The sequence below is a fragment of the Wasmannia auropunctata genome, unplaced genomic scaffold, assembly GCF_000956235.1.
Source record: "Wasmannia auropunctata unplaced genomic scaffold, wasmannia.A_1.0 LD336101.1, whole genome shotgun sequence".
Classification (NCBI taxonomy): Eukaryota; Metazoa; Arthropoda; class Insecta; order Hymenoptera; family Formicidae; genus Wasmannia; species Wasmannia auropunctata.
Genome location: NW_012026789.1, coordinates 5,208,622 through 5,235,668, shown reverse-complemented (window position 1 = coordinate 5,235,668; position 27,047 = coordinate 5,208,622). Strand labels below are relative to the sequence as shown.

General features: G+C 39.0%; 1 protein-coding gene and 1 long non-coding RNA gene across 9 annotated transcripts in view; one reads left to right on the top strand and one right to left on the bottom strand.

Annotated features, from left to right (window-relative positions):
- Nucleotides 1-27,047, bottom strand: part of LOC105460273 (disks large homolog 4) — a 305,292-nt gene that overhangs the window by 148,827 nt on the left and 129,418 nt on the right. The window lies entirely within an intron of this gene.
- LOC105460257 lies at nucleotides 15,024-17,111 on the top strand. The gene is made up of 2 exons (XR_975799.1): nucleotides 15,024-15,301; nucleotides 16,514-17,111. It is a non-coding gene; the product is annotated as an uncharacterized LOC105460257 (long non-coding RNA).

The window sequence follows — 27,047 nt, the reverse complement described above, 5'->3', positions numbered from 1 at the left end:
GTGTGTGTGTGTGTGTGTGTGTGTGTGTGTGTGTGTGTGTGTGTGTGTGTGTGTGTGTGTGTTTTCCCACACGGCCGGTAACGGAACGGTTCGTATCTGGGTCGCGTTTACGCATTAAACTTCTCAATGTAACCGGTAACAACACGATGATTGTACTATAATACGAATGCAAATAGCTGGTAATAACTGTTATATTTAACACAATACGGTGTTAATAGGATTTTTGAAATACTCATGAAAGCTAGGTAAAAAAAAATAATTTCGGAAACAATCTATTCATTTATGTTTCCCTTAACGCATTTACGTACGCAGATGTGTATATTTATGGCTATAGCTTCAGCCGTACATTTCGCGAAATATAATGTGCGGCACGTATAATCGTACAAGCGTATTGTATACGTGCAGCGACGAGTGTAATTCGTGCAATTTCCATTTTTCACAAATAATACATATTGTGAAGCGCAGAAATGCAAGAGATGTAACGCCAGCATCCCCCGTGAACGCGTGGCGTATGCCATCGCGAAAGAAATTTATTACTTCGCAACTGTGTTGTTTCTGCCGCAAGAGAATGTCACGTGAGACGAACGAACGGCGACTTAAATCGCGACGTAGGTATTCACGGAGAAAGATTTACAAAATCGACCTTCCGCGATTGTTTTCAACGAGCAATTCGCGGAACGTTTCGCGGTGCCCGCGGCTGGCGCGGCGATGCCCGTGACTCCGCCGCGGTTCATTAAATCGGCGTAAATAATACTAGAGGCAGCCGGCTATAGACGGGCTATTTTATCGGACGTGGAGGTCGTGCCGGGGCGGAAGTATAGGCGGCGGTCTCGTGGATTAATGTCCGGGGGCCGCCTTGTTAGATTTATGACAGTAATATGGGCGTCACGGAGGCAACGTTGAAACGTGCCCCGTGTACTTCGGGTAACGTTTGTTACGACGCACGTTCGATATACACCACCGTGCGAGAATTTATGGAAATCGGTCGTCCAATCGCGCTCTCTGTAAACCAGCCACTTTTTTAATATCGAGTTTCTTCTTAATACGAAAACGGAAACCCCCGGGTAGGAGGGAGGGGGTGAGGGGAAGGCCACGACTCATCGTCGCGGCAAGATCACGATTAATCAATTTACTTCGGAGTTTTATCTTCGTTCGATAGGCAGATATTCGCGATGACGATGTGTGAGAGAGAGAGAGAGAGAGAGAAAGAGGGAGGGAGAGGGAGAGAGAGACAAGGAGATCGACGCGTGTGTTGGGAAACAGAGAATTATCGCTGGATCGATAGGAGAATATTACCTCGGGAAAAATTTTTCAGAGAACTGCTTTCTCTTTTACCGTAAAGGTACTTTTCTTGAAAATATGTTACATGGCGTTATCGATAAAATATACTTTGCAGAGGTAACTCTTTCTCTCTCTCTCACGTTAAGTGCAAAAGGATCCTTATAGTCAGTTCCTTTACGCTTTAACGTTAACTTTATGTTTATCTACAAATAGAGAGTAATACAATTGAACGAACGTTTACGTTTATTTAAAATTTAAATTTCTTTCACAATGCGACAAGTGAAGATTGTATACCGCGATGATATCGTCAGGTCCCCTTTAAGTACATTCTGTTACGCAAGACGAGTTATTTCAATTTGTTTTGAACGAAAGCTTAAACCAATTCGTCAATATAACGCTACATTAAAAAGATACGCGAGATATTTAAATGAGATTAAAAGGTATTCAGAGCATGGGAGACTTTTTTTCGATATTTTGATAGAGCCAAGGTACTTTTACTTTAGACAAACTAAAATGCGTACCAAACTAAAATGCGCATTCCAATAACACAGACGGTCCTTTTTAATGTTGTCGCGTTGCATAAAATTGCTTTCCCAATTAATATCGGAAGCCCTGAGCCAAGTCTGAGCATGCAAATGCAATCAGGCCGGTTTCCCGGTTGCGCTTCGTATCGATTCTTTACGGCGCGTAGATCGGCGGACAGATTCACTCGCGGAATCGCATTTAATCGCGAACTCCGAGCAAATCGATGCATTCGTAACTTTCGACAATCGAGCGAGGTGGAACATGTAGACTAACAATGGTGAAAAAGTTTTCTCGTTTCCAATCGACTTTCAGTTCCCGCAGCCTCCGTCCTGCTTAAATGCCGCCCTTATTTGCATTACGTTTTATCTTTATTTAAGGTTCCGCAGCTTCGATTTCCCAGAGTAAAATATCCGACGCGCTCGTCGTTTACGTTTTGTGTAAAAATTAAATGGAATTAAAAGCAAAGTAAATATGCTTAATCAAAATAATGGATAATTTTTATAAGAAAACTTGTGGTTGGTTGATAGAATTATTAATTAATTACAAGTTTGTAAAAGTTTAATAATCTTGAGAGATATTTTACTATTTTACCGCTTTATTAATGCGTTCTAAAAATAGGTATCTCTAAAAAAGGTAAATATGACTAATAGTTGCATTTTACATCGCAAACAGTATTTGTTTAATAACTTTAATTTTAGAACGTTAGTTTAATACCTAACATTTGTTTAATAACATTATATACTTTACTAAAAATAAAAAAAGCGGAGACGAGAATTAATACTTTGTCGGCGTATTAGATAGTTAATTAAAACTAAGTGAGAGATATAAACTATGCAATAGACGATAGGAATAGACACCTATTAATTAGAGGCTAACCGGGGGAAATATCATAGGATATTAAAATTCCACGAACTTTTTATCCGCGCACAGCCATTTCCTTCTTGCAATCCTCTCGCGACTTTCGATTTCTTTGCGGTCTTCGATCTCTCCCGCGTTTCGGATTAATCAAAATTCATGTCGATCTTCGCGATCCGCGCTTTGGAAAAAGAAACGAGACATTGATTCCAATTAATGCTGGCTCGGGATGTGGCTAAAGAGGCGCAATAAAACTTTAACAAAGTCATGAGATTTAATCACGCAAAAAAATAAGCGCGAAATTATTCATCGTTAATCGTAACGATTAACCGTTCGTAGCGTACGATAATTACTGCTCGTTTAACTCACGTACCGAACGGACGCGGCAATTATCCGGTCATTACGACGATTATTTGCGCGTAAATTTACGGTGCGACATGATTACATTGGATGGCGCAGCGCGCACCGAGGAGCATCCCTTCGTTCTGTTTGCCGTATGACGATAATCCGCGGAAAAAGAAGAAAGATTTCGCCGAGGGATGATTCGTTGAGCGCAATGGAACGGGGAAAACGTCCCGCGAGCGGATAGCGTCGTCGCGCTACGAGACGCGGCGGGCGGCGAGCTCGTAAATCCAGCTTACGGAATCGGACGGAATATGGGAAAAAGAGAGTGAGAAAGAGGAAGAGGCGAGGGACGCGCTGTTAGAGGCTGTTGAGGGGAAAAGAGGAGCTGAGGGAGCCAGCGGAGGGAGATCCTTTAGCCGTTTAAGGGGATAATCTTAAGTGGCGTACTACTACTCTTCTTCGTGAAATAAATTACGCGCCCTAAAAGAGATACGATCTTTAATCTTATCTTCATCTGTTTGCGATGAATTCGTAAACTACATTTCCGTTGCTTCGCGTTTCAGCCTCGCATGGTAATTTATTTTGAGCAGACCGCGACGATATGTTAATAACGGTATGGCACTGTTTGTACGCGAGTGAAAATAACATTGCAGATATCAGCTTCAAAATGTGTTTGATATAAATTACAAATTATAATTAACATAATAATAACTCACAAAGTTCAGATCTGCATTTCTCTCGACGACAGAGAAATTCGTGTATCGAGATAAATTCTTGACATTGCAAAAAAGCACATTTCACAGTGAATTTTTTAATTAGTGGATATTTTTAATAATCCGCATTTTTCTGACAAGTCGGAAGCTTTTTGTTATTGAAAAAAAAATTGATAGAAAAATCGCGGTAAATCAAATTCGTTAATTGGAAGCGTCAAGTTACCTTCCAAATGACAATGCTTTTATTGTTCGTCGGCTTTGTTCGATCTTCAGTGCGTTATTAATAACTGTAATAAATATTCATGGAACGAACAAATCCGATGATGACACTGGTGCACTTAAACATTGCAGAAGCAAAAAGATCGCGGGGAAATATAAATCGCGCAGCAGTAGAGAGAGCGTGAATGTGGCGCGATACATTTTATTGCCGGCACCATACACTTTTCATCCCTGAAAAGTCGCCATGATTTATCGTTAATAAAAGGAGAGCAATGCTTGCGGTGACCGGGGCTTAAATTACTTGAGTTACGGTGATACGCGTTTTCTGAGGAAGCCCGGAGTTACGAGCACGCGGTCTAAGTTCTAAGTCAGCGATTTAATGGCAGAGGGGATTAGATCGACGACGTATGAGCCGAGGAGAATCAGATTAAACTTTCATCTCTCGTGTGCTTATCCCTCAGCATAAACTGTCAAACTATCTCTCGATCGTTTTTATTCGGTTTAACAAAAATTGATTTGACATTTAAATTTTTAGCAAAGAAACTTCTCTTGACGTTTCTCAATATACATAATTTCGTACGTCTTGTGTCTCTAATCAAGAATCTGCAATAAAAGAAACCTAATTACAAGCTACGAAATTTATAATACATTACATTTTATACATTGTTCTTCAAATGCCGTTAGATTTATGAACATACTTCCGCGTTGATCGCATCTTACTGCATACTCAGCTTTAATTTTTCGATAATTTTCTTCTAATATTGCGCGAGCACGGGACAAATTTAGTTACGTCAGGTATTTCGAGTCGTTGTCGTTAAAATCTTTTGTAAGCACGGAATAGCTTCGTACGTTGATTAAATTTCATAGGTGTCTCGCAGTAAATAAAATTATGTCACGGGGCGCGCCAGAATTGCGAGACCGTCTCATAAATTTAACGTCGCGAAGGCGCTTCCGAGCTGCACGCCTCGATCCAGGAATTTGCAATAATATTTTACTCTCCACCAAAATTGTTTAATTGCGTGCAATTATTTCACGGTACTGCACGGTAATAACTTTGTCGCGCGTCAACTTTGTTCTCGCACGCGAAAGATGATTAAATTAAAGGATGCAGCATAATTTTAAGTCGCAGCAGGAATTATTTCATCTTACGAGTGTGTTACGCGAAGATAATTTCGGACGAAAAAACGACAAGACGCCTATAAGTGCGAAACATGGCCGAGCAAAAAGCTGCTGCGTGTTGCCGTCGAATTTTTTTTGCGAGGAATCATTTGGGCGAGCCACGCGTATACGAGATGAGTCTGTCGGACGGGCGGTACGACCTCTTAATTATGAACACGCGTCGCCGGCAATAATTAATAAACGTGGTCCGAGCCACGCCTCCACGACGTCACGTAGATGAGCAAACACTGAATTGTTCTTCGGGATCGTGAAGCAGCCGCTCGCCCGTGTCGCGGCCCATTCGCTTAAATTATTAACAACTTCGTTCGCTTACATCCAACCAGTCCTCCTCGTCTCTCATGCTCCTTGTCGCTTCTTAATTATCAAACTTGATCAGCAAGGATGTTAGAGAAAGAAAGAGAAGAGAGAGAGAGAGACCGCAGATAACTGATTTAATAATCACGTCAAGCAATAATTGACGAGCTGAGATATCGAGGAGGTTCTCGCGATAAAAGACGTCGAACAGTTGCTAATGATCCATCGACGAGTTGCTCGTTTATCTCGAATAAATATTACATAATGTAAAAAAAATGGATAACTTTAATTAAAGCAAATTTTAATAGGGATTGTAATTGTAAAAATCGTCAATTCTGTAGATACGCACGCTTGATAAGATTCATAATTATACGATAGAGAGAAATAATTTTATTTCCATACATGTATTTAATAAAATTTGTGATTACTACTGATATGAGATTGACAACGGTCTCAGAAAAGAAGAAAATTCGTTATTTTATCTCAGTTTTCCTCTTAGGAAGGGAAAATGCAATTTAATATTCATATAATTAATTTGCAAGAAAGGCATGTGATACAAAAGAACAGCGCATGATAAGCAATCCCCAGTATTTCTGAATATTCGACTTTTCATCGCGAATATTCCATCAAAATATTTCAATAAATTTCAACATGCAGCTGCACGATACTGCAATTTGAGGCCCGTGCCCGTAACATATTTTCGAGCGATTCTGTTGGTAAATAAAATCTCGAAAAATAAAACGAGGCAGGAAATCTGCTTTCGACCTTGTCATAGAATTTATCGCATGGTCGCGGTGTGCCCCGTAGCGCGAGATACGTGACATCTCATTTGATACACAAGCATCGATTGAAAAATACAAATATTGTAAATTCACGCAATCGTCGACTCGTCAACGGCAAGCGGTATTTGACATTCAAATTTTGATGTAAAAAAAAAAGGTAAAAATAATCTCCGTGTTTATTTGTATTAATAGACATTTTTAGTTATACAGAATAGAAATTTTTTTTTTAATAAAGAAATATTGAGAAGTTATTTTATTTTCGCTTGTTTACAAAAGTCAATGATAGTTTTTCCATCTGTAACATAATTAATTTAATAAAAAAGAAAGAATAAAAAAACATACAAATTAAATATCTTGTAAGAAAAAGAAAATCAAGGGAGAAAATCGGTATTAAAAAAAACATTACAAACGGATTCTCCGAATTAAAACTAGTTTTTATCTCGGATTCAGAGACATATAAATCGGAATTCCAAACTGCCAATAGCATCAATACTAAATCAGTCATTGGAAGGAGTATCTCAAATTCTTTAATGAAATTTGGAGACGGAACTTATATTTTAGTTAAATATATATTATAGTTAAATATATATTAATCCTCCTATCTAAGAAAGGCATTAAGTCGATAACTCACATTTCTTGAAATTATTTGTTGCCATTTTTCCGTGATGCTGATTGGTTATCTAACTATGCTTACTTCGTTGAGCGGCTCTCATTATATATTTTGACAGTTATTGTGTGTATTGAGATTTGTTTTAATAATAAAATTCATTGGTCTTTTATAAAATATTACATAAATACATGTCCCTTCACTTTCGTATGTTACATACATATGTAATTGTCAAATGCTGTGTCTAATTATTCGCTGTGATTCGATGTAATTAGACACAGCATCTGACAATTATGAATGTAACACACGAAGGTGAAGCGACACGTATGTAATATTTTACAAAAGACTGAAGAGGACTTGATGTAAAGCCGAAACGATCGTTTGGTAACATTAATGTAATTTGAAAGTATTAAAGTGTCAAAGGTATCAAATCTTTGATACAGTGTATTAAATACCACAAAAATTATTTTAAATTGAACAATAATATATTTCAGGCTCCGAGAATTAAAATTAAAAATAAATAATTGTAATGGGCCAGGAACCAAGAAAGGTCTTCGTTATATTCATATAAAAAAATTACATTAATACTACCTGCAGACGATCGTTTCGGCTTTACATCAAGTCCTCTTTAGTCTTTTATAAAATATTACGTACATACGTGTCGCTTCACCTTCGTGTGTTACATACATAATTGTCAGATGCTGTGTCTAATTATCACAGCAAATAATTAGACACAGCATCTGAAAACTATGTATGTAACACACGAAAGTGAAGCAACATGTATTTATGTATAAATATATTTTATAAAAGATCAATGAATTTAATTCTCTTCATTTCAAAACTTTTACACTTCTTTTTTTTCTTCTATCGCTATTTTATTCCTTTAATTCCTTTTTCTTTTAATCATTTGACATACAACATGTAAAAAACATGTTTCGACATATCTGTTGATTACAAAAGATATTATTAGCAGTATTATAACATTTTTTAATAATATTTTACTGATACCTGAAAGAAAAAAGTTAACATGCCTTTTTTTAGATAGGACATGAGATATATATAAGAGATATATAAAAGTAATGAGATATTTAATATAATATTTGTATTTGTGCGTGCATGCGCGTATGTGTGTGTGTGTGTGTGTTATGTTTCAGGGATAGTGAACAACTGGCACGCGCGAAGCGCGCGCTTTGGTTTGTTCTAGTATTATAAATAGAGAAAGTATTACAATTAATTATATTTCTTTCATTCGTTCCGTTATCGAAATTTGATATCTATGATATAGAAAAGCACGTGCGTCACGTAGTATGTAACCATCAAAATTTAACTCGCGTATATTTAGACTTTACTATCGATAGAATGCGCGATAAAATCGCGCACTATTACGCGATATCGTTCACTCGCCCTTCAATATCGGATGGGGAACTGTCGCGATCATCCCGACGCCCGTGTTCCTCTTTACGATTATGGAAGACCGCGGTTATAAAGAAAACGTAAAAGCGCCGTTACAGACACGCAAGGGCTTAAAGATTACACGCTCGTTAATTCTTTTTGTGCGTAACCATCTCCGTTGTGCGCAGCATCTCCGTTATTTTTGTTATTTTTTCTTCTTTTTACGACGCGATCTCAGTCCTTTGTCGTTTCCATAATCTGGACCTTTATAAAGCCAGTAAACTTGCGGGAGCGCTGTTCGCGAAAGTATTTCTCTTATTCGCAAAAGTACGCAGATGTCTTTTTTTTAATACCGCGACATAGTCTGATCATTAAGATGAAACAGCAATGTCGTTGGGATATTATACCTTTGCACAATGTTTGCTATGATCGTCGTTGAAATATGTTGAAACATTGTTGGTAGAAATTAGTTCCGGAGAGACAAATAATCCCGCATATGTAAATCACGCACGTAAATGATAAAATAAAATAACAATATACAAAAACATGTAAAATAAGTCTTACGTTCGGTTGACATTTCCATAATTGGAAACCCGTGTTGTTTTTCCAAATTCAAAACGCCAAGAAACTACTGGATTAAAATTACAGTCGAATTTTGATAACTTAAATCTCAAGGGAAGAGCTAAAAAACGAGGTTTAAAAAGTTGAAAATAAAGTTTTCAACTTATCGAAATTCGAGTAAAAGAGGATTAACATATGAAAATTCGACTTACGGAGGCTTTGTACGAGAGTTTATAATTTTCTGATTATAATGGCTTTTAAAGGAAAAAAATTCAATATTTGAATTATTTATTGTATATATATAATAAATGTAATCATCAAATAAATGCCAGGCTATTATTACTCATGGTTATACATAGCTACAACTTCGAATTATAGAGGCAGCGACAATAAAAGTTTGACTTATAGAGATGAACTTGTAGAGGTCTGGCTATTTCAAATTCGAATTACAGAGGTAAAATAATACATCTAAACATCTGACAAATAATTCGAGTTAGATTTTATTCCGATTTATAAAAGTTTTCCGCAGTGGAGTGGAAGGGAATGAACAAAATTTTCGTCTTATGGAGGTTTTCGAGTTGTGGAGGTTCGAGTTATCGAGGTTCGACTGTACATGTATAGAGATCTGTACGGAATTCAGAGAGCATACACGTGCATACGGACGCGCCATAGTTTATACTGTCGACGTATTTGAAACAAAGTATTGGGCTCTAACGAAAAATCGCGCACGCACCCCGCCGTGTGTCGCGTTAATATTTACGGTTGAATATTTCCCTAAACGAATGACACGTGTCTCGACGTTTCGTCGTCGTCGTCAGTCAATTTCTACGCGGCCGTCCGTCACCGGAAGGCCGGCTCGATGTCCCTCGCACAAGGGCAGAGGATTTATCGGTGTCGCCTCGTGGTCCAAGCAGAAGACGGCATACGATGACAATAAAAAAAAGAGAGAGGGACGGCTAACAAAGGGCGCAATGATCCGGCAATTGGAAGTCGCAAATTCGATATTTATTGTCGCCATCCCCCGTGCTCACTTGATTTATAATTTCTGTTGTTCGCGCGGTGGGTAATAAGTGCGCGATGAAACACACAGAATTTCATCAAATCCGAACAATCAGCGTATACGAATAAAGAAAGGAATAAAAAAGTGATATCTTCTTCGGTCGCCGTAAATAATTGCGATAAAATATTTTCGCACTGTCGCACTTTTTCTCGATATCATTTCATTCGATTGAATAATTAATGTTATCGCGCTTGGATTCTCTTAAAATAATGTCATATTCATGCATATTGTGGCAAAAATTTTTATATATAATTAAAAATACATATATTAAAAAAGTGTTTTATAAAATTATTTCGAATATACCATGTACGGTAACGGTTTTTAAAATGTAATAACAGTATTATTATATCGATGTGGTAATATTAATAACAAATTGATTGTAATTAATGTCATTAATATCATACAAGTAAGTTTATAGGTAAGAGAGTTGTTGACTCACAGCTTTTGGACGATCGGGGTTGAGGCGCGGTCGGGTGTTTTGGGAGAGTGAGACTGGAGGTAGCCGCACGGTAGAGGGGAGGAGGGGATGATTTAGCAAACAAGAAAACATCATTCAATAATTACATAAAAAAAACTTGTCTATCGTCAGCCCTTGAAGTCTAGACGATGTATAGACAGGAAATACGTAATTAGATGATCGATAGAGTTGTCAAAATGACTCATCACTTGCGATAACATCAATCGCGGACTATTAGATCACATATTTAGATACTAGACAGGTTCTAAGCCACTATGTGTGGGTGACATATATGATGTCATCGTGTGCGTCTCCCCCTCTACCATGGCGACTACCTTCCCTTCATCCTCCAAAACACCCGATTACGCCTCACCCTGATCGCCCGAAAGCTGCGAATCAAAAACTCTCTTCTCTACATGCTCATAGGTCATATTAATTCTGAGATATATAAAAGAGATGTTGCATTTTGTTTTTTATGATTTTTAATATTTTTACTTTTTCATAATACTTTCAATATATTAAGTATGTTTTAAATAAAAATCTTAAATAACCTTTATCGTTTTAACAGTACTCGATTTAAATCATATTTCTTCAATTGGAGTATTTGCAGACATTCATTGACATTCATTGATCAAAGACGATGCATATTCGGGAGAGAGAGTTCATAAATTAGACAGATAATGTTATAATATAACGCGCGCGCGATAAATGATTACGTTCCACTTCGCGAAAGACCGATCGTACGTCTCGGCTGTAGATTGTCGATTAATGAAAAATTGCCCCACGATTGATCGGCTAAGAAGAGCAAGATCCCATCTTAATTAATGTCCAACGACGAGAGATCCCCGAGAAGCTATAAAGCTGCTCCCGGCCGGTGCTAATGGCGAAGTAAAATGGAGCAGCCTTTCGACGTTTAATCCAATGAACGAGACTTCACTACGCTCGTTACGTGTCGTCTGATAGTATATAAAGTAAGACCGGCTCGCGAGCCCAGATAAACTGCGAAGAAATCGTCGGCTTCCCGACCGCGAGTCCCGCGCTCGATTAAACGTTCTTCTTATCTTTTGCGCGCGAGGTACACGGTGCTTCCCGAGGAGCTGCCTCTCTGCATATATTTAGTGTATCGACAGGCAATTTATGCGCACTTTGCGTGAACGTACGGACGAAAGAAATACGATATCAAATATATGTACATATTAGATTCAAGATTAATTTAAAAGTGCACGAAGAGTGAAAAGAGCAGTTTATAGCTTGCGAATATTGCAATGTGCAATAAAAAAAAGGACTCCTTTTTTCAATGCGACTCTTTCCCCTCCCTGCAAATTCTGCGCCTGGCTATTAGCGGCAAACAAAACTCCGAGTACACGTAATTTAGGATTGCATTTTCCCGGTCGAGGATCTCTCGCGCAAACAAGTGTTAATAAGCGTCATATTAATACGTACGACATTAATGTATATGTACATATGTGTACACGATAATGTCGCGATAAAAGCTTCCGCGTACGCGAGAGGCAGCCGGTGTATTTTTTAATAACACTCCGCGCATTTCGCACGCGCGCGGATTTTTCGAGGTAGATGCACGGAGGGATCAGCCATTTCCAGGCAGGTAATATTGCGCGCGACGACAATGACGACGCACCGAACCGTGCAGTAATGCAGCTCTAATTAACCCGGGAATTTGCATGCGTTTCCACGCGCGATCGCGTTACGCGACGATGATACACACTCCGAGAGAGAGTTTATATTTTCATATTTCTCCGCTCGCCATCCGCCCCAACATTTCCAACGGCGGCTAAATTATCGGATAATACCGTCCGCGTGAACAAGTCGCAATTAATTATGATTACGCTCGCGCGTGTATTTAATGTAAAGAGAGGGGAATCTGTCTCTCTCGCTTTAGCGAGAGATACCGATAAAGTCCTGTCGATTTTAGTTTTAATAACAATTAATAACAATTAAATATCGAGTTTACTTTCAAACAATTTTATTAGTTTTATAACAAAATATTGTGTAACTGTTTCCGCCGTGTCACATGCTGTATCATAAATATTAAAATAATTCGAATTCATGCAATCATTATACGAACGTAATTCTATGATTTCACGTTTCGTACTTTCGTATTATTTTATTATCGGCAGAAATATATGGTCAAGATAATTAATTTACGACTCGGATACATATATACAGTCGAATCTCGATAACTCGAATCTCAATAGGAGTTATAGAATTTTCGACTTATTCGAAATTCTAAGTAAAAGAGAGTTAACGTATGAAAATTTGACTTACGAAGTAATCAAAACGAGAGTTTTTTGTACGAGAGTTTATAATTTTCCGATTATAATGGCTTTTAAAGGAAACCAAAATTCAATATTTGACAGTGAATTATTTATTGCATACATAGGTAATAAATCAAATAAATGTAGTCATAAAATAAATATTATAGGCTATTACTCATGGTTACACATAGCTACAACTTCCAATTATAGAGATAGCGACAATATATAAAAGTTCGACTTATATATATAGAGGTGAACTTTGACTTGTAGAGGTCTGGCTACGTAAAATTCGAGTTGCAGAGGTAAAATAATACATCTAAATATCTAACAATTAACTCGAGTTAAGATATTTCCGCAGTGAAGCGGAGGGGAATGAACAAAATTTTTGTCTTATAGAGGTTTTCGAGTTGTAGAGGTTCGAGTTATCGAGGTTCGACTGTGTATACCTATATGTATATCCGCAGTTGCAATCTATGAAGAGAGGCAAGAAAAGAAGCCCATACACTGCAGGCAAACTGAGACACGAGGTATCATCTTACTGTGCAACATCTTAAAAACGCATTTTTGCATCGGCCGTTTCGTGCATTCCTCCTCCCCCTCCCCGCCCCCTCCCCGTCTTAACGTTTCGGTCTTTCCCTCTTTCTGTCAGGAACCAGCTTGCGCCGAGATCTTTATTGCGTTTCGAAGTACCGGGAAGCGCAAACAAAGCGGTAATCTGTCGCGCGGGATGTTGTGTCGCTGTGTGCCATGCGCCACGTCGGCACGAAATTGCATTCCGTAGTAAACGAGCGAAAATGGCGAGGGAAGAGAGAGAATTACGTACGTGTGTGCGTGTGTGCGTGCGTGTGCGTGCGTGTGCGTGCGTGCATGTGTGTATGTGTGTGTGTATGTGTGTGTGTATGTGTGTGTGAGCACGGGTATGCGCACGGACAGGGTGGATACGACGCCTGTACATCGCGCACGCGGCGTCTTTGTGTACACAGCAAACATTCGCGCCGTCCGCGTCCGCGCGCTCGCGTCTCTGGTCCGCGAACGGCCGACGAAATTGTGCGTGGATAACGCCGACGGCGCGTTTCGCGCTCGGCGTGTCGCCCGTCTTTGTAATGCATTCGCCAAAAAAAAAAGATAGAGAGAAAAAAAGGAGGAGGGGAAACGTCGGCCGACCGGCTTGCAGGGCGTAATCGCTTGCGTCGCTTTAGCTTTGTGCTCACGCTTCGTCGCGGATTGCGTCAGTCTGCATGTAATCGACGCGAGGACGTTTGTGAGACACCTCTCGCTGGATTCGACCCGCGGAATTTGTCATCCGAAAGAGAAAGAAAGAGAGAAAACAGTTTATACACACGTAACGATATATTTTTTGTGTCTGAACACACGCTTTTCACGCTGCGAGATTCGATACCTCGCCGATACCTTGATGATAACCCAATTAAAAGCGGAACGAGAGAGGAGACAGGTGCGCAATTATTCGCGGACGTGCCAATTATTTTTCCGGCCGTCTTCGCCCCCGTACGTTTTCTCCCATTTTTTCACCACCCCTCTCGCGCCGCGAAGACTCCCATCTTCATTAAAACTCGAATACGAGCCTCGCTTGCGGCGCGGCGGCGTTCGATGGCGTGCGAAACTCGTGGGATTTGCGCGCGTCGTATCGCTGCGAGGCGTCTGCGTTACCGCGATTTATGAGTTTCGCGAGTTCGTCACAATTATCGACGAAAACGGCGTTACACACGCGGGCGAGTCGTTAGCGAGTATACGAAATACTGGAATTGAATTCGAATCGATTTCCGCGATGGGCAAAATTAAAAACAAAATCGATTTTCCTTCGATTAGCGTCGCTCGCCGCGTCGCAAATTTTTTTCATATTTTTTTCCTTCCCTATCAAAGCCCCCGGTTCCACAGCCGTCCCGTTTGGTTTATCCGCACGTTCTGTCGCGCGGCACTGGGTTGAGTTTTAAACGACACTGTATAATAGCGCGTATTGGAAAAGAGCAGCATGACTTATGATGTATCAAATATAGCTGTAGTATTCAAAGTTATATAGTCTTCTATATTTTAATTGGTTCTTCTCTCTCTCTCTCTCTCTCTCTCTCTTTTGTTATATTTCTATTATTTTTAAAATTTATTTTATTAAATTTCTTGATTTATTTCTTTTTACATCGGAAATCAACACATTTTCTTTACCAGTCTGTGAAATGCCGCGTCTCAGCCGCTGAAGTCGTCGGCGCAAGAATCGAGTTACATCACTTATACGGTTCATTTATTCGACCGACGCGCGCGGTGTTGCACCGCGCTATTAAAAGTCGCCGTACGCGCTTATTAATGCAAATCGCTTCCACTCACGCGAGTTTCCGGACCTCGATTCGAGTTTAATCTTCGAACGCGCGTGCAATCAAACGCCTTTCGACAAAGAGACTTCGTCGGGGCGGTCAGAGTATTGGCGGAACACAATCGAGATATATGTATTCACGATGCAGGTAGTTTGCAACAGTCGAGGTATACGTACGGTCCATATGGACGCGACAGCCGTCGCCGTCTCTCGTTGCCGTGATGTAAATCGGGAAACAGTGCTGTGAGGATGCTCGATCGAATTTCTGGACTGAATGCTCAAAACGTACGTAAAGGACCACAAAGGCTCGTTATCGCACGATATTACCTGCCAGCCCGAGATTACTTCGTTCCGAGTTTCCCCGCGGGACAAACGTCGCGCCAAACCGACATCGTCGTAGAATTGCGTTGGCAACGGAAAAACGTTGCGATGGTAAGTTACATCCAGAGACTGAGAGAGAGAGAGAGAGAGAGAGAGAGAGAGAGAGAGAGAGAGAGAGAGAGAGAGAGAGAGAGAGAAGGGGAGGGACGACAGAGAGAATTCCGTCTATTCTCTTCAGTGATATTGATTTCTGCTACATACATACTCGAATTAATATCATGTAGGAGCAATCCATAATTTAGCAATTCATAATTTCAACAATTAATTTTTAAACTATACATGGTTAATATAACTTATACAGTTGGTACATGATTCAATATAAATATATATGTAATATAAATATATGTTACCGTCATATAAATATATATATGTTATATAACAATAACAGTGCAAAATTATCTGTTTGAAGGAATCGCGAAATAATTTTTTCTGTTTTTATGCATCTTTCAACACTTTCATCTTGTATATTATTATTCTATTCTAATCACGTTATTTGAATAATAGTCTCTCGGTAGTTCTTTCGACCATAATTCTACTTGTACATTTATGAGCGTATGCATTCCACGTACATTAACAGTTGGGAGCTGGGTTGGAAAGTTTAACTAATGTAATTCCAAGAAAAAAAATTCAGCGTCTCTTGCATATTAGAAGTAACAAAACTTCCGACCGCTTCCATTACGAGCATCCATTCTGCATCGGACTGCTTGTACCTTCAGCGAGTATAGTGTTGCGATAATTACGTTTGTTTGTGGCAAAATTACGTTGTGCGAAACTGCGTGCGCTCTTGAATAAACGTACCAACGTATATATAGAAATTCCGGCAACGCTGCCATCGGAAAATACGTATATACGCGCGTCCGGCTGACGGTAGAACATTTCGCTGATTTAATATTAACAAAGCAAACAAAAGTCAACGGACATCGAGAGCGAGGATAGATAGGTTCATCCGTTTGTCTTGTATTTATTCGAGAATTGACTGAAGGAAAATCAATATATTGATACCCCATTCCCCGGTTAAAGACATTGCTCCCGGGAAGCTTCTTATATACCTCCGTCAAACATTTCGTTCGTGAAATGTTGTTCTTTTCCGTATTAATTTTTTAGTTTCAACATCATACATTTTTATTTAGCTTCCCTATTATTCGCGTATCTTTTTAAAATAAAGTATCCTGCAGCATGTTCGCAGACAGTCTTTTCCAATGTCTTTTTTTTTTACCTATATAACTTCATTACGACTGAAAGTTTCCAACGTTTTTTTTTCAGATCCCAAAGTACATACTACATGGGCGTCATGTTTTTAATGAAAGCACACGCAGTTCTTAGCGGACATTGATATCAGAAAGTGGACAGCCTCATGAATAAATGGACCACTAACCTCCTATAACAGGATGGCGAAAGTGAGAAGATGAGAATGTCACGTTACATTCGCAGCTTTCCACTTCGCTACGTCGACAATGAGATATTTATTCGATCAAATAACGACATTCATTTCACTCAACAAATATAAATCGAACAGAATAATAATAATAAATAGTAGTAATTAGGTAATTAGTAGGTTCTAAAATGAATGTGGTAATAATAGTAGTAATAATTTTGTACTTTTGAAATACACGTTATGTTGTTATGTATAATATTCTGACATCTGTATTTACAATTAGATGCACATGTCTCTAGGTTAATATGTATGTCATTTTACAATACAGTTAATATAATAGTATGATAATAGTTTGCTTCCCGGTTTTAATTGAAAAATGGCGTTGCTGACCTAACTTTGACGTTATTTCGCTCTGATTAGAGGGTCTTTAATAATAATGTAATAAAATAATCCTCCTAGACGGCGAATAAAGAATCAAATATCTTACTTGGCAACTTTCAGCTAAAAATATTGTTATGGTACTTTTCAAACAATGCTTTCTTTCTTTCGTTATAAGTAATTTTTAAATACAAATTACGAAAATTTACAATTTTACGCGAATTTTTTTCCTTGTAGATAGTATTGTTTATTTATTGATAGACCTTTAATAATCAACTGTTAGTAAAAAGAATTAAAAAGTAAATTTCTTCGTAATTCTAGAGTATAAATAAGAGAATATTCATTCAGTACCTGCAGCATACATGTACTCATTACATTATGTACACAGTACATTTCGAAATGTCTGTCAAACTACTATAATGTAGTCGGCGCCAGACCTTTTATGAGTCGGGTATTTTTCGACACAAAAATGAAGGAAAGAGATATATTTAGAAATCGATTATTCATTTCGAGATTATTCAGCATTTTAGGGAATGACTCGAATCCTGCAAATTTAATTCTTAAGAGAACTATTTTACGATCATTATTATAAATAAATACCAATTTATACAATTTTTCAACGCAAATTATTGCCACATTTTAAAAGTAAAAGCCACAATTAAAATTATCTCTTAATTTTATATACATCCCTATATACACATATATCCATTCCCTAAAATGCTGAATAATTTCGAAATAAATAATCAAATTTTTAAATTATATATAATTTTCTAATATACATATATATATATATATATATAGTAAGTATATAAATAATAATGTCATAAAAGAGACATAATAAATACTGTTTGTACAAATGTAAACGCACGTAATTCAGCCATTGGAATTTATTTATATTTATTAAAGATATTATATTTAGATGCATATTATCGTGCGACAAATAAGATCGAGGCAGTATACACAGACTTCGGTATAAGTCGATTTGATAAAATATCAAAGTAACTGACAGACGCGCATTGTCGACTGTCTGGCTATCGATTCTCAACGAGATACCATCGTCAGCCAAGCGTTGGTCCAGACGGAAATACCTGTCAGAAACTTGGACTGTGTAGGCTGCTTCGTATGGAAATGTCGAAACCTAGGCATTGTGCCCTATATGCGACGCCCGACAACAACGGGCGTCACGCGCGCGCCGATTTTCATAACAATGCGAGAACATAGTTTTGCTATTAACCTTCAGCATTTCGCCGACCTCGATTTCGTGCAAACTGCATGTTGTACCGAAAATTATCATATTGAACGCTCGTAAATAAACATTCGATATATTCTGTCGTCTTTTGCGTACTTTTTAAAATGCTGAGCAATAAGTATGTAGTAATTTCTCTTTTAAACGCGAAAAATGCATTTTTAATAACTGTATAATATATATATGATACCTCTTCTTTTTCGCGAATACGGTGCGATATTAATAACACATAATTTGCGAAAAAGACGAGCATGATGTGGTTCGATCGGAAGTTTAACGCCCGCACACTCTGCGGCCGCTCGCTTCTCAAGAATCCGCTATCCGCTGTGTCGTCCCAACGCCATGTCAACTTCTCCCCTATTCCTTTCTCATTCGCCACGACGCGACGACGCGGCGGTAGTCGTTTCCATGGAAATGTGCGTGCAAAATTTGTATCCTCGGCGCAGCCCCGGAGCTGCCGGGGAATTCGAGAAAAGCTCTCGTTGAATTACGAGCCACTAAAGAGAGGCTCCGCCGCGAGTCGTTTCCCCATTCCCCTCCCCCGCTGTCTTCCGCCCGACCGACCCCTTCTTCAGACGCCGCGTTACTCCGTTCCCGCGCGAGTCACGGACAGGGGCCATGCATCCCGGTTTGCTGCAGGTGCAGGAAAACGGAGAAACGAATTTTCCCATAAGAAAATGCCGGGGAATGGGGAAAATGGATACATCCGCGCGCGCTGCACCGCGTTCCACCGCGCGGCCCGGTACGACGCGCGCCACCCTGCACCCGCAACGACACCCGCGGATATATACACTTCGCATTTTACTTTAATTCCACGTCGCGAAACTTTATCGTGCGGCGCGGATTAAGACACTGCTGCGAGGCTCGATCTCTCATGCCGAATAGCTTGCACGCCACGAACTCGCGGCCTCTAAATTGTGTCCGACACCGCGGAATTTCGGAGAACGTAACGCGTGAATAATGTTTTAATGTAAAAATTAAAATAAAATTTCCATTTTTCAAATTTCAAATTTATATCGCATCTTTCTATTTTCACGTACTAAAAAGATGCTTCCGTAACGGTTACTATACATCTCGGATTTCAATATCCTAAGAAAATATCCAAGCGTACTAGCTTTAAGAGCGACGTCTTATAGCTTTCCTGTTGGAGAGGAATCTAACGGGCGAGAAACATAAAAAAGAAATTGAAGATTGTCTTGGCGCTGGCACGTAATTTCGGTTGATGGAAGCGCGAATATACATAGTGACACCAAGGATAACGCAGGCGTACGTAATCTAAGTTGTTGTGTCGAAGTTGCTTTGTCATCAGAAGAACCATGTCCGGACGTGTTATGGCATTCGGCGCCGTAGAGATGGAAATCAAGAGCAACTGTTCATCATCTCTCCCAATGCTTTATGTATTCTGTACACCGACGCACATATAATTTTATATCACTGATAGTTTACGCGACGTCGGAGCAACGTCAATGCGACTACGTGTTCCTTGGGATAATCGATTTAGCAGGAAGACGATAATGCTGTCGACCGTGGAAACCGAGATTGGGGCAGTTAAAACTGTCTATTTCTTAAAATAAAAAAGCGTAGAAATATGCAGACTTATATGACGTTGTATACTTGTGGATCTAAATTTCTTTCGTTTTACAATTTAACTTTGATATAATATTATCAGTGTTGCATGCCATTTCAAGCTTATTTCTTCAGTTTTGCAAAAAAAAAACCGATTAATACAATCTTCTTCGAATCTGGAACAATCTGTAGACAAAAAGCTGTAGTCGTTGGGCGAGAGCGGTGACGCTGATTTCTTCGAGATACGCTATTATCGTCCGCCTCGTATAAAAGTTCGCATTGACGATGATAACGGATCGAGAAGGGATGTGCTGGGGCGGGACATGAGGAACTCGGCGAAAAGTAATTAACTGAAATTGGAAGTGGCAATTAGCGAGCGAGAGAGGGGCTCTCGATGGAGGAGCGAAAAGTACGAAGATTTCGATTAAAGAGACTATCTTCGGAGTTACTTGCATCCAGAAGCGAATCCTCTTATGCTGATGGCTCGAATGACGAAAGTAAAGATACGTTATCTATAAACGAGAACATGAGAAATTGAATAAAAAGTATAGTAAAAATAAAGGGTTTATTGTTGCATTTTTGCAAACATTTTGTCACTTATTAATGCAACATTAAAAACTATATTAAAGCAGGAATTTATGAAATCGTTTGTAATGTAATGTGTTGCTTCGAAAATTTTATATCCACGGAAAATGAGACGTGTTATATATATAAATATATAAATGCATGTAGACATTGCGTGCGTGTGTATGTGTGTATGTGTGTGTTTAAGGCTCCCCCTTAAACACACACATACACACATACACGCACGCACGGTTTAGCACGCTGAAAAATTAGGTGACTTTTTTGGAATATTTTTTTAGGAAACTATTCAACCAATTCTTTTACAGGGTAATTTCTTATATTATTGAACTAACAAAAAAATATATTTTTTTGCCAAAAAAAGTATTTATTATGCGAGTAATAATAACATTTATTCCGCAGTGATGGTGTTTGGCGGCGTGCAAGATAACTCAAAAACTATTCATCCGATTGACTTGGACCTTTGCATATTTGCACAAATACTTCCTTAATAACTTAAATCACAGTTTATAGTAATATTAATTAATTAAATAATTTTTATTACATAATAAATACGAAAGATTTTTTGCCAAAATCGCTATCTTTTTTTCCAAGTGTCGCGATTTTCACAATTTTGCATTATTTTTTTTTTTTAAATAGATTCAGTTAATGCGTAAACTCTTAATAAACATTAATCTTTTTGGATTTTTTATTTTAGACAAATACAAGCGACGTTACATTGTACGCCGCCCGCCGACGCTCCGAATAAAAACTTATTATTACTTGCTTAATAAATATTTTTTTCTGGCAAAAAAAATATTTTTTTGTTAGTTCAATAGTACCTATAAGAAATTACTCTATAAAGTTCAAAAGGATTGGTTATATAGTTTCCTAAAAAAAATTCCAAAAATCACCTTTTCAGCGTACTATAAACCAGGCTCCCCCCTTAAGTGTACATACATACATACATGTCGAGAGTGATCTAAATTGTCCGGAAATGCATCGAGAATGGCCTGTATATGTCGGATTTGGATCGGACATCTCAAAGCAAGAAACCACCGGCAGAGCCAGCTAATTCGTATGCCATTCACATCAAAAGACTCGGCACGTGTGTACGCGGCTGCGTATTTTCGAAGGAAATGGACCGATTCAAAGCGCTCGATCATACGCAAAATACAGAAATAGCGATGAGATATACGGGCAACAGCGTTGCTGTTATTTTTGACGTTACGTCAGACGGAGATTATTTTCATCAAGGAGATTAGCGAAAGGATTAGCTTTTAAACCGCAAATAACAACGTCGGAATTATCGATTATACGACAAAGCTCCGCTCAGTTAGCATTTTACGCGCAAATCACCAGTGAGGATTGTCAAACGAGAGTTTGTGAAGAGGCTCTTTGGTGGATGAAAAGAATCGCTGAAAGGCGTGTCGAGATTGCGACGACTGTGTCCGAAACTGAGTTTGCAGCGAATTGCAATCGCCGAAGAGAGAGAGAGAGAGAGAGAGAGAGAGGGAGAGAAAAAGACTTTCTTGGAAACATGGTGTGTTGATAAAGGGTAAAGGAGAATGTCAAAGACACTCCCTTGAATTAACGGCTGGTCTTCAAGCGGAAATTCGTTTGGAGCTTGGCACCTCGAGAGAGAGAAAGAAAGAGAAACGCCCTTTTCGAGGACAGAGCTAAAGATTTTGCAGTCCACTGATGAATGAGATTTAAGGACTACTATGTAAGCCGTGATTCGTCATTCAAACGAATCACGGACCGTAAAAACGGTCGTAAAATACAAGATAAAATGGGTGTACGTATAGCGATACAGAATAACCCGTCTTGACAGCCTGTCTTGATTTTTTATATACAATTGTCGAGAACAGACATATTTCCAATATTTATTTATTTTAAGTGTAATATACATACAATTAAAATATTTTTCAATATTTTCATTTCATTTGTAGCGAAGCTTATGGTCTCAAATAGTAATACGCGACGAAGGAAGAGTGATGAGAATCCATTCCTATATGACGGAATGAAGGTTCGCGTGACCATCTGCTACCATGACTATCGACCAAACAAACGCTGTACCAAGTACCGAGATGCAATAATATTATTGTTGTTGTCGGCCGCATTGCGGCATTTTCGCTTTGGAATTCGTGCCGTCCGTGTCACCGAGAAATCAATTCACGGTTACGGGAACGATCGCGGGATGCTGCCGGAAATATCCGCGCACCTTTTTATCGCTCCCCGTTAACTTGATAACGCTTCGCAGTCCGATCGCAAAGCGTCGCTGTCGTTCGCGAACCGACCGAACGCGAAGCGGAAAGACATCGGGGAAGCAGACGCGGAAAAATATGGCCGTCCGCGAATTTCCCAATGATTTCCGCCAGGACGAGTCGTTATTTGATTACCGCATCGATTCGTTAAGCTCGTCGGCGCATGTAAAATCCGAGAGACGTTGCTTCAATTAACTTTCATCGAGCTATCCGGTACCCTTTCATAGACAGACACCGGGAATATCGATGATATCGAGATAAAAGATAGAGCGTTTGGTGATTTCTGGTATACGGATGTTTAACGCGATTGTGCAGAATTTTCGATTTTGCGCGCGTAGGAAAAAGCCAGATATAAGTTTATAAATTTACAGTTATTCAGTCTTAAAATCTATCCTCCGACTTAAAAATTTACAACTATAAGGTATCTTGTTCGTATTGACGATGAACATTTTTATTAAAAATCGCAATTTGCTATATTTTTGATAAAAAATAAATTTTTCTTGTTTCATCCCCTTTTTATAAAATATAATATTGTTACAAATTTAAAATCTTCGGTTTCTCGTAAACAAGATGTTTTTACGTAATTTTAATAATTTTAGAAAACAGGATTAGAATCAAACCAAAATTCTCTGTTTCTATATAATTTTCAAACAATAATCTAATTATTAATATTAGTTTATTTATATAAAATAAAAATTTTTTAAATTTATTTCATAATTTCTTGTAATTTTAATAAGATTAATTTTAATATAACATTCAGATTTACTATTATATATACGTATACACAAATATATAATTTTATTTTGTATATAATACATTGGTTTTTAATTAAACAATTTTTAAACGTGTTTTTACTTTTTCTTGCTAGTATGTCCCTTTCGGAATTTCTGAGCAAAGAAAAAGCCGAACGATTTGGGAATGCCGTACGAAAGTTTGCTAAAATCAACCAACTTTCGCTGAGAGAACAAGAATTGTGTTGTGTAACGTAAACGCGATCACAATTTATATGGAATATGTCTCGGTCAAACAAAAATGTATGCAGCGTCGTCGAATCGGCCGCGTCATCGAAAACGATAAATTCTCCATCGGGGTGAAGCCGTGCCGCAGCGAGTGGTGCACTCAGAAACTTGGCAGGCAAGCAGTCTTCTCTCTCGTTTTTCCACTTTTCGTTCGACCTCCTCGCCACTTCATGGCACTCGAGAGAGAACGTATAGAAAGACGAAAGTCAAACAGACCCTTTTGCAGCCGTGGCAAAAACGGCCTCCGGGAGAAACGTCGCGGTAGTCGTTGATTATCTTTGATCTTCAACTGACGGGGACTATCGAGAATCTTGTCAGCCATCATTTGGTCGGCCAAGCCGACAGAATTTCGAAATAGATTTCACTGTGGAACTTCTTAAGCCACTCATAAATCTATGTAGTCTTTGCGTTTTGTCGATGACCGTCAGTGATTGAGAAAAGAGAAGTTTTTGGGACATCAAAACACATCCGTCAGAAGATGTTTATGAATAATAGCTGATTATTAATGATAGCTGTAATGAAGTGAAAGAATGACTCGTACATTTGGCAGACTTCTTGTGCGACCCAGATGACTTCATTGGCAAACAGACGCAAGTTTGTTTATTCCAACTTTCTCATCCGATATTTAGACCGTCGGTCTTTATCTATTCAGCGCTTATTTATTATATTAAAAACTGTAATTAAATGGCGCGCGGAGTGAAATATGGTGCAACATGCAAATACCATCGCAGCTACAAGCGAGTTTCGGAGTGAGGGCGGTATGCCGAGCGACCGAGTGGTCAGTCGGCGGTTTCGATGAGTTGACCACTCGAACCCGAATATATTTGGACATCGACCGGCGTACCGACGAACCGTACCGGCTCTCGATCGAATTACCCGCGATGGCGAAGTGTCGTCGAGCCGACATTCGGTATTCGACAATGGCGGCAAGAGCGATTAAGTTGTACGATTGATATCCAACTCCTTGCCGCACACAAAAACGAGTATCACCAGTAAATCGTCTTTGTAACTTAAATTCCTCAAAGTTCAATCTGAAACAGTATCGTATTAGAAAAAAAAAGAAATACTTTTCACAGCTTAAACTATTACTTGTTGTGCAATCACTTTACCGCTATGTATTTTACCAACATTTACGTAGTTTATCGCACAATTTGATTTGGCGAGATTGAATTTCAGAATTTATTTCAGATCTTTGTGTTTAAAATGTCTAAAGTGTATAATAAATAACGTGAAATTGCTATTACTCATAGCGTGACAATAGAAGCAAATAAATCGAGATGTATTGTACTGTTGTATTTGATACGCTTCTCAGTAAAAAGTAGCGAATATTTGCGAAACCTTTGAAACGCTGACGTGCAATAGCAACTGATATTTTTCAAGTAACATTTCAAATAATGCAATATATACATATATGCATATATGTGTCATTTACACGGTTGCTCTATAAAGGCAATCGCAGTAATGAAAATGTATGTCCCCGCATATAGTTTCGATTAAACTTTGTCCTCGTATTTTCAGTTTTCGCCATTCGAGATAAATCGGGCATAAATTCCATTCAAAATGCATGCAGAATAACGTGTCAAAGATTGAAAATCAAGCAGCATTTAAAGCATAGAACGCGTTATTCGATACGAATATCGTGGAGAGAGCTGCTATTGTAGTCGCTAATGTAAAATTTTAATACGTATTCGATGTTCCGATACCGGTGACGAATTCTTTCCGAAATCTATTACAAATTTTTAATAAAATGTCCTGGATTACACAGCTCAGATTGCCAGACGTTAGTTAATAAAAAAAATATAATATAAATAACGCGTTTTTACGATATTGTAATATTGTTTTAATTCTGAAAACATGTTACAAGTAAATAAAATTGAAATTGCCAGTTTATAGGAATTTGCAAGGCAAATTCGTAAAAATAAAATATTTCGAGAATTTTTCTTTATTTCATTCATTCAGTAAATGGGATTTTTAACTGTTTTTAAGCCATCATCAAATAATCTAAAAGCTTCGTCGCTAAGAGAGAAAAATGTGATCTTGATCAAATAAAGACGGAAGTTTCCGATTCGCAGAATCGTATTTCATGTACTCCGGTTCAACAGCGACGAACTTCGATTAGAAAAATCTCACTCTCGGCCGTGGGACGTTTGCATTCGACGCGCGAGCGCTTTCGGGGGATTTAACGTCAAAAGTTTGCGAGCCGCAACGGGCGAGTCGGCGGCGGCCGCGATGCCGTAACACGAGCCCCCCCGATAGAATGGAACTCGGTTACTGCGAGACGGCATTTGACACGAGAAAGAGAGAGAGAGAGAGAGCGGAGGGGGGGGAGGGGGGAGGGAGAGAGAGCGAAATGGACCTTTAATTGAACGATACACGACGCGTGGAACGGACGAGGCGGATTGTTTCGTGCGTTCCGGAAACAAGGGGTCGCTAACGACCCGACGAGAGAGCGCATCGCCGTACGTCATTTCCCATTCGACGGCGAAATTTGCGGTTACGTAAATACTGTTTGTCGGGGGAGTTCATCCACGCGTTGCAGAGTGCCGCCGAACTACGACGGCAGTTCGATCTCGATATACGAGTAGCGCATCGTTCATTTCAATCCTATTGATGTATTATTTAACAGCTCGCGATGAACTTTGCGAATTTGTCTTTCGTTCGCGACACCGAAGTATATGGAATTGTTGGAAGGTCAAACAACGAATAAAAAAGTCCGCAGGGATAACGACGATCCATTCCAAGCTGATAAACGGAAAGAGGTTGTTACGTCGAAATTATCCGATGTTACCAGACAATTGCAAATTTCGACACAAATACATCTTCCTGCCGACCGTTGTAATTAGTCTTATTTGTACAGACTGAGATTTCAATTAATGGCACCGGGCGCGCGATGTGTATAGCCAATAGTCACGTTTGCCCGAGCCGGAAATTTGTTCCGCCCGAAGCGTCATCGCGGTGAATGATTCAATGAATATCGACTGTTTCGCGGTTCGTATGCGGGGCCACTGATAAATTATCGGTCGGCCTCCCCCCCCCTCCTCCCATTCATTTAGGCCCGCCGTTTGTGCCGCGGTACAATTTTAATTAAATATACGAATCAAATCGGTACGAAATATCGTACTCGACATATCAATCTGTAATTAATTTTTCCGGCTGAACTGGCCCTGGAAAATCCCGTTCCACACGCGTAATCGAATGCACTTTTCTGAAAATGTGTCGATGCCATCGAATATATTCCGCCGTTCATTTCGACTGGCAGCGGAATATGCCGCGGACACATTACATTTCGCGATAATAAATATTGATGTGATATCGCTGGATACGTTACGTCAAATACATGCAATTGAGGGGCAAAGTGACAAAAGTATTTCGCGATAATACTGAA